Genomic DNA, 7,424 nt, shown 5'->3' with positions numbered 1-7,424 from the left:
TTTTTGAATCAATTTGAATGTCATTATTTTTTCAGAAATACCATTTTAGATTTACAGATATAACTCTTTATTTGGCTTGTCTGCCATCCCTCTGCTAGGAAAAAGAAACAATAAGTGATTTATACCTCCCTGCTTTCATCTTTCTTTCCTGTATATCCCCAAAACATCCCCAAAAGCCAAGAATAAATGCCTATGTGCTATCAGATCAGCACACTACATTAAATACAACAATTCCAAATTTTGAGTCACATACACAGTAAAAAGCTCAGTGGTCAACAGCCCCCAAGAAGAGATTAATTAAGAGGAAAAAAATCACATTAATATGTAAGTATATATACTACATACAGGAAACGCTGGCAGCTTTGAATTGACAGTAACCTGGAGTACTCAGCAACATCTACTTCTTCTTCTTCTCACTTCAATGCTACCAAATATATATATACACACACATATATACACATATATACATATATATACAATACAAACACCTCTTTGTCTTCATAGCATAGGCATTTGAGCTTGTTCAAAGTTTTAAGACTACATGGGTAACTTTGATGTCTCAGCTGGGAGAGGAAAAGGAACCTTTGCCTTAATTCCCACAGTCCTACTTATAAGATACTGAAATGACATGTTGGGGACAATTCAGATCTGTCTCTTTCAGTAAAAGTTATTCACCAGCAAGTTTTATATCCTCTGAAATTTGCCATCTAGCACAGCTAGTTGCAGTGCTGTCAAGAAGCAGAGCATCAGACAAATACTTCCAATGCAGATATTTGTCTGCTCTTGAAAATTAGTTAAGGTTGAATTCACAACTTTGAAGCAGGTCACCTGCTACAGTCCCTGATTCTCCAGAAATAAACATTACAGGTGGCACTGCTAGCAAATCCCCCAAAAAATACTCTGACATCCCCCCCACTGGGAGTTCAATATGATGTGGCCTACTTCTATGGTCTGCTCTTAAAGACAGAAGTAAGACCAGATCTAGGCTGTGTCCTCAAAGTTGGAGCAATCAGCTAACAATATTATTTAGTGAAAAACCAGTGTTTTGTAACATTAAGAACAAAATTAAAGCTAATATTGCTATTTTAAATAACAAACTAATGAGGATGCAGGCTTACAGTATTCTTACATTTTGCATAACTGGAGGTATAACAGTCTTAAGTGAGTAAACATAGTTCTGAGCCAGATAATAAATAAGATAAAATAAAACCCTTCATATTTTCAGTGATTTGCTGATGTACAAAAAGAAGTTACCATTCAAATGAAACATCCTGAAGTCCTCTGCAATAACCCAAAACTACAGAATGGAAATCTGGTTGATGAAATATTATGACTTTGTTTCTTTTTATATATAAAGACTATGAATTCTTGTAAAATAAGAATAATCTGTATGTATATATATGTGCACACACACAAATTATATATATATATCTTTCCTTTTACTCCCATCTAAATGTAAACTATGAGCCATGAACATTTCCTGTAGTCATGCTCCTGTTGTCACCAAGTGAGGGCATTCATTTCCTTCATTTCCATGCTTACACCTTTTTCTGTACATCACTCCATAGTCCATATCTATGTCCTTTCTGTTTTTTCTCCATCGTCTGCAGTACAGGTCTAACCCACCAGTATTGAACAATATTACATAGTACACTTACTTACACTTGGAATTTCAGCCTAATGCCAGTTTACACACATGAATATCTGAGAAATTTCTGTGAGATGAAGTACCTGCAATGCACTGTGCTGTCAGTACACTCAAGTTGATGACATAAAACAAGAAGTTCACATAAAACGATAACAGAGTTTAGAACAGATTCAAAAGATGGGAATGATAAAAGCAGATGTGCTGAATTACAAGAAGGTAAACAATCATGAAATGAAAACCAGTCTCACAGATTAACTAATGTGCAACTTCATAGTTTCAAATAAATTGGAGTCCGCTGCTCTATCTTCACCTTTCTGTTCTCCATGTACCTTTTGCATCTGCCACATAATGATCAAATTCCCCTTCATCCTAGTTAGCCATTCTCAACATTAACCTGCTGCACCAATTCCTTTCTTTCATTTCACAGCTCTTGGCAAACTACGTTTTGTTCTATTTCTTTTAATTTATGTTCTCACAATAATCTTCTTTACCAGATACATTCAACAGTAAGAATTCATGATGTTTAAATACTTCTAATAGCAATCCTATGGATTCCCCATGTGTTAGTGTAATGGTTATTAAAACTTAAATGCGTAAGTGAAGACGTACTGTTAAAAGGAGGAAAAATTCTTGTTCATCTTTCAACTTTTATGCTTCTATTTCAGGTCATAAATATTAGCTGCAAACTCCATTTGTAGTTGAATTAGGATGTCTCTTTCAGAGGTTTCTGTAAATGTAGAAAGGCTTCTCTACATACATCAATTGTATATTTGGCTTTAATGCTTTGATTAACTTGATCTCAGATAAGAGAACTGACTCAAAGATAATTCATAATTCCTTCTATGAAATGATGGGAATTTTTTGCTTTTATGTCTTATCATTTAGAAGGCTATGCACTTGAAAACATCATTCTTAACAGAATTAGGCACATTAAACCATAGTAGCATACCTAGTAGCAAAACATAGTAGCAAGCCCTACTGCCACCAATTAACAATTGTATACTAGTTATGCCTCACGAAAGCCAACAATAGGATCCAGGTAGCAGGAAAAACTTCTGAATGTCAGCTGAATAGCAAAATAGTCACCCACCCTGTCTGAATCAACCATCAGAGCTTTAGAGCTTTCTTCTTTTCCATGCTATACACATGGAAAGCACAATGTGCTTGGGCTTTCATGTATGTGGACATCAAATGGGTGCTTGCTGGGCACCAAGGCTCAGAGCAGCAGCTTAATAATTCACTGCATATTCTTTCCCATTGCATGTAATATATGAAATGTTAGGCTGGTCTGCAAAGTCATAACAAGCATTCCGCTCTTCCTGAGAAAAATAAACTGATCTTCTGGGTGCTTGGATGAAGGTCATTCTCTTCTAAAGGATGCACAATCTAGTTGCAGAGTCAGAAAGTGCTCATATTGTATAAATTACATTGTACAGTAGGAAAGGTAAGTCATTTTCTCAACAAGGAACTATTAAAAAGGAAAAGATGTTCTGTTGTGTAAATGAGCATTCTTAGCAAAGACAATTTCTTATTTTATTTATTACACATAAAACTCATAGAATTAATCTTGAGGGTTATCCTGAAGCATTCAAACACATTTTATTTAAGCGGGCAGACCACAGGATAACAATGCAGTAAGCTACATTTGCCTTAAAAAATTTCCTTGGAAAGGCAGTATTTGAAAGAGTGAACATCTGATCTGGATGATTCTATTAGCAGCATATTTGATACTTCAGTATGAAATTAATTAATGCCTCCCATCTTCTTAGGAAAAAAACAAACCACCTGATTTTTTTATTTTTTTTTTAGTTATTAAAAATACGCACATTCTAAATTGCTGTTTAGACTTTAATTCACTTTTTATTTTGTTATACTCATTATTTCAGGATATACTGAAAACAGTTGTAGGGCATAATTTTAAAAACCTCTTCAAAGACATAAAATCAAGGCTAAAGTTGAAATATTGTACGTTTTTAACAAGTGTAAAAAGTTTTTCTAAACGTTTTGCTCTAAATTAAAATGAAATCACAACATAATGTTCTTTTACAAAATGCTCGTTCAGAACTTTAAACAATACAGTGCCAAACTGAGAGGAGTGCTGCGTAAGCTGTGACATAAGGAACACTGGTATGCAACTGAAATACAGATTCTACTCTCCAGCCTGGCCCACATAAGAATTAGCTGACATTATCGTATCACATATTGTGTTTAGACACAGATTTACATATCCAAAACTGCAAAAGAAAGTGCTGAAAACTGATTAGACCTGAGCTTAGTCCCAGTAACATTCAAATTACTTTCAGGCTTTTACTACCCTATGCAAGTGCAGATGCTGAATCCGTTAAATGTAGCCAAACAGCAACCTTGTGTTGATTTCACTTCCAGAAAAGGCAGCTTGGAAGCTTTTTTTGTTACTCAGAAAGATGGAGAAAGTCCCATGATGCTTATTCTTTTATTCTCTGCAATTTATTTTTTTAAATATTGAAGCGTAACATAGTGGAAAAAGCAAGCTTCCTAACTTTACAAAAAGACATTTCTGCTTGAGATCAAAGAAGTCTGGGAGGGAGCAGCCTTGCCCTTTCCAGCAACATATCTCTGCGGCGGGAAATAAGTACAGCACGTTCACAGAATGGACTAAAGAAAAAGCACTGATTTCTGAAACAGATTAAACAGTCTGAAAGAGCAATGCAACATTATCTTTCTAGGGAGTACAGAGGCAGCAGCCTCACTGCAGGCAGAACAGATGGCTGCACATCCACCTGGTGGCTGAAATAATTATATCACCAAAATATTGGAGTTACAAGGACAGTACCATGCTAAACACAGTAAATAAAATGTACCATCTATCAATATATTTTTATAGGCGCATTAGCTGAAATGAAGGCCTAGATTAATGCACACCCATTGTTGATAATTACCAGCTGGCTGTTACAAGAGACATGTAAGAAATATTCTGTAAATTCAGGACTCATCTCCCTCTTTTATTTACCACCATTCTTCAGAATTCTTCAAATTTGTAATTCTGTCAAATGGAATTCAATCTTTACTGTTGGCTATGGCTGATATACAAAACACATTTCTAATGTACCAAGTTCTGTTTTCCCATTGTTTATGATGGTCTTCAAGAGTAACAATTCTTTGTACCTGTGTATGCTGCATGCAGGACTGAACAGAATTTCAAAGTAAAAATCAGAACTGTCTCAAGAATTAAAGAATTAGTGCCTGAGTGGCTCAAGGGAGGAAAATCTCTCAAGGTATGGAAGACCAAGCAGAAATATCAATAAAATATCAATAAAAACCTCAGCTGCTCAACTGTGTGGTTCAGAGAGTTCTCAAGCAATGTCTTTATGGTATGGGCCTGTTTCGAACTGTATTTAATATAGGCATGTCAAACGACAGCAGTATCCTAAATCAGAGCCACCTTGTACTGGCATCTGACATCAGGTCTTGCAAGAACATTTACCATCCCATTTTCTTACAGTTTCTCTACAATTTATTATAACCAACAGTTTGGACATAGATGGAAAGATAAAAAACTTTTTTTCTTTAAAAATGTACAGTATTTTTGCTCTTACATACCTGGTATCCTGTTTTAAGAAAACTGCAGCTGTTACAATGCCACATGAATACAACAGGGCTTCATAAAATCACTGCCCTTAAATACCTGTCCATAGAGAGATGTGACACAGAGCTATAATTTTTGATTACCTTGTTTTCATTCCTGTCAGTTACAAATGAACTCACAGACATTTTCTAATATCTCTGATGAAATAGGTTATCCTGGTGATACTTTTCACTTTAAAGAGCAATTGCAATGTACGCAGAAGACAGATACTAGAAATAAAAATGATCAAAACTTGATGTTATCTTTCTACACTGTTCCTCTTAGTTAAAGAAATCCATTATCACTTTTGTTTACTCTTGCACACTGACTTAGGACTGTACCAAAATATTAATGTCAACTTCTCTTTTCTAGTTCCAGCTGAAATCTTGTTTACAGATCCTCTGGTAGAAACCCTAAAATGCAACTTGGGAAACACAAGCCTGCTCTTCGTGACTCATTTAGAGCAGCAATATGACATTAAAAGCAGTTAAGTGCCTGACAAATTAAGGATTTACAAGAAAATTGCTTCAACCAGTTACTACTTAAAAGGCAGAGCTTTATAAAAATATAAAGTTGATTAAAAGCAAACATACACTTTGCATCCCCACAATAGCTGAAATGTAAAACTCATATAAATTGAAGACAGTAAACAATTTTATTTTCCTAAAACTTGTCTGGTATTTCCCTTTAAGATTGGACAGAATTACCATGAATTCTACTGGAAAAACAGTCATGTGCATGGAGATCTGACACAGTAGGTATTCCAGTCCCATATTTACAGCATGTTACCACTGCTAAACTTCTTCATAAATTACACCAACTAATAAATTAGTTTTTCATGTCCAGTGTGTCAGTAAAAGTATGTTAGAATAATAGAGGATAATTACAGCTTGCAACTGTAACAAAATGCATCTGAACACATCACTGGAAGGACAGGTGGTATGCCCATATCATGCCTTGTCTCCCTTCACAATAGAGGATGAGTTACTTACGCATTTAGTTTAAACCTGTGAGATACATCTGATGAAATAAACCTAAAAGCAGCAGCAAATATTGATTTGTTTTAAAATAGGGCAAAGTAGCAAAAATAGAGTAAATCCTCTGGTCATACTCAGAGTAATCATTAAAACTGTTAAAGCAATATTTTCCAAAAGCATGTAGAGCAAACCAAGAATCATAGAATGGTTTCAGTCAGAAGACATCCTAAAAATCATCTAGTTCCAATACTCCTACCAAGGGAAGGGACATTTATTTGCCTGTCAGTGACTGTTGAGAGTTAGGAAAAGGCAAAAGGAAAAGGAAGAAAAAGAACAAAAAGCAAGGGGAGACAAGAGAATCTTATGAGAAGTGCGTGTAAAGTGCTGCAGATTTAATGTTAATGCAGAAGATCTGTAATTTCCACCTTGGCCTAAATGACATAAGCTATCAACTGTGCAGAACACTGATTTCAAATGGGGCTAAAGTTTCCAGTATTTACATTATTTTGAATTCTTTCTTTTCATTTTTCAGAGATGTTTCAGAATTGAATTAATGAAACACAGAGAATGTAATCAAATATTTAGTATGTTCATCAAAGGTTTGTGTCTTAAAATCATGTCTCTCATGGTATTCGTCTGTTTGGCGATAACTACAGAACTCAGCATTTGTCATCACCTAACTGGTCTTACTTATGATTACAATGGTTTCTTGCTGTAGATAATGATTAAAAAATCTTTAACCTGCTTTCATAGCAGATGGCTTGAAATAACATTTGATTTTGCTATGGTTTTGTCACTTATATTACTACAAAGCAGAAAACAAGAAAGAAAAACAATCTAATCCAGCAGCTCCTTTCAATCACGAGGAAAATTTCTCATTTCTCAAACTCTGCCACTATGCTGCAATCCCACAGCAGTTAGCTTCACCCCAAGCTCTGCTTCCACTTGCAGCATTGATCGCAGAATTCAGTAGCGTAACACAGATTTCAGATGGATTGCCATTCAGAACAGGGAAGGAGTCATGATTTAAATTGTCACTTTCTAATAGAATATTTCCACACCATAATGTGAGAATGGAGAATTTTGCCTCTTTCTCTTCAGCACACTACATTTCTGCTTGCTTTTTAGCAGTGAATTTCACACCATAACCACTCAAAACATCAGAAAATTTTATTCTAAGTTCTGCCATTTGCTA

The sequence above is a fragment of the Meleagris gallopavo genome, chromosome 10 (assembly GCF_000146605.3).
Source record: "Meleagris gallopavo isolate NT-WF06-2002-E0010 breed Aviagen turkey brand Nicholas breeding stock chromosome 10, Turkey_5.1, whole genome shotgun sequence".
Lineage (NCBI taxonomy): Eukaryota > Metazoa > Chordata > Aves > Galliformes > Phasianidae > Meleagris > Meleagris gallopavo.
The sequence above is the reverse complement of the archived record's forward strand: the minus strand, read 5'-3'. Positions refer to the sequence as shown.